Source organism: Ornithodoros turicata, chromosome 4 (genome assembly GCF_037126465.1).
Source record: "Ornithodoros turicata isolate Travis chromosome 4, ASM3712646v1, whole genome shotgun sequence".
In the NCBI taxonomy this organism is placed as follows: Eukaryota; Metazoa; Arthropoda; class Arachnida; order Ixodida; family Argasidae; genus Ornithodoros; species Ornithodoros turicata.
This window is the reverse complement of record NC_088204.1, coordinates 25,793,430-25,795,764: the sequence shown is the minus strand read 5'-3', so window position 1 is coordinate 25,795,764 and position 2,335 is coordinate 25,793,430. Positions and strand designations below refer to the sequence as shown.

Genomic DNA, 2,335 nt, shown 5'->3' with positions numbered 1-2,335 from the left:
CTAGCACTGGTTCTGTGCTATTGACCTGCGCCGGCTCTCACAATACTTTGACACAGCACCATCAACCTGGAACTTTGTTTCCTCGTCATTTCCAACTTCTTCGTGTTGGGACACTTCTAGTTCATCAAAGAAGTCTCGTTTCTGATTACAGATGTTGTGCAAAGCACATGCGCCCATGATGGTCAAACAGCTCTGCTTTATGCTGGCAGCGTCAACAAGATACAACCTCCTGAAGCGTTGCTTCAACAGGCCATACGTGCTTTCTATGGCCACTCGCTGCTGTGAATGGCACTTATTAAACCGCTTCTTCCAAATGGGGAAGCTACCTTCATTGTCACGATACGGTGTCAGCAGCCATGGCTGGAGAGGCTATGCTGAGTCACCTAAGAGGTAGCCATCGCTGCATTTTGCTGGAGCATTTTCAAAGAGTGGGCTTTCACGAAGCACTCTGGCGTCATGTGCCGAGCCCAGGAACCCAATGAAAACGTCAATAAATTGCTTCCTGTCGTCGCACACACCTTGTAGAAGGAGTGAGGGCCACTTCTTACGATTGTAATAGGACTGTGGGGACTCTGCCGGCTTGTTAATTTCAATATGACATCCATCCACACATCCTACAGTCTTCCGTGGCCCTTTTCCCATACTGTTCGCCAGAAAGCCAGCCTTAATCCGTTCTTGTTCTTGTTGATCGGGCCAACAGATGACACCTGCGCTGATGCTTTGCAAAAGGTTGAGCACTCTGTACACGCACATGTGCACCGATGATTCCGAAACGTCAAAACGGTCGGCAACAGAGTACATGCTGCACTGGCTGCCGATGTAACTTAGAAGAATGAGGCAGGTTTTCTCGGCACTGATTTGCGGTCATCCTCCAGGTGCGTTGGGAAAATAAGACGACGCACGAAAGTGAGCGACAAGCGATTGCATGAGCATTTTGCAATGCACAATGCAGGTTGATATGTGCGTGCTTACTCTTAATGGTCGAAGGACACTCGAGAGTGACCCGACGAACCATTCTTCGTCTTTGCCTTCTTGTAAGCCTTCTCCAGACTTTTCCATTTGTTTTCCACCTGGAGAGGGCTCACATCTGTTGCGAATGTCACTCGGATCCTCTCAGCAAGCATTTGCCACAGTTATCTTTTCGTCCTATTTAAACACAAATGACACCAGAAAATATCAATTTCGTGGTCAGACGATCTCTGTTCATGCGTGACTGCGCAACACATGCTGCTCAAACTGTACTGCCTGTTCGAATATGTGACGGATAGTACCAATTTGCCTCTACTGAGATAGTGTGATACTTACCGGAATCCACCCTTTTTTCCAACTAGCTCTTTGAGTTCATTGTAGTTTCCTGTCAGAAACCGGGTCTTTGGTGCTGTCCACAGCTCTGATTCTGTTGCTCCATAGGAAGGCCCTGGCTCTTCACTACTTAGAGGTGCAGCTGCAGCCTGCACAGCTACCGTCGGAGTGGACATGTGCGCAGTCTGCTTTATGCCCGTGAAAAGGACATCGAGGACGGTCCCATCTACAGTTAGGAATAGAGAAAGCGCAGTGGCTATAGGGTCACAACCAGTGTTGAGGATTTAAGTCCGGATTTAGCTCCATCCAAAGGCGTGTGGATTTGATCTGGGATTTGTTAAAAAAGAAAAAAAATCAGGATTTGAATTTGGATTAAATCACGTTTTGACAGGGGATTTACATTTTGATTGATTGACGTTTTCGACGGAGTTGGCTGTGAATTCCTTCAACCTCCTCCATAGAAAGGCTTCAATTTTGAAGCCAGCGAAATTCCAAATTGCAAAGTTAGCAGTCAGTCAGGTCTGAAGCTGATATTAACTACGTTCTTACGCGGACACACACGTTTAGATGAATGAAATGTTTAGAGATATTGCATTTGGAGAGAATGACTGAACTGTGCACCATACAGTCTTTAACTTCTATGTAAATTTAAATATCTGTTCGAGTTACAGTAGTTGTAACTGTGGTTACCGTTGTTAGAAAAATACTAATCATGCAACAGACACTGGCAGCCACGTGTGTGACATACATGGCCAAACAGCAAGCACAGCAAGTCACGTATCCAATGAATTGCGGTCTTCCGTCTATAACAAAACAAAAAGCTTTTCACAAACGCGTATTCGTCGATACACGCGTACTAACTGTGCATTGTGCTGCATTGCGATGTCTTTCCCTTCAACGTACCTGGTGCTTTGTAGGCATAGTTGTTCCCGTTGCGTACAAAGGAGCCGTGGCTGTTAATAACTGGCGTGAGCGAAGTTTCTACGCCGTTCAGGTTAACGACAATACTTTGCGAACAGTTGTCCGCCGCCAT

General features: G+C 46.3%; 1 pseudogene; it reads right to left on the bottom strand.

The window, feature by feature from the left end:
- Positions 1–2,335, bottom strand: LOC135392226 (uncharacterized; annotated as a pseudogene).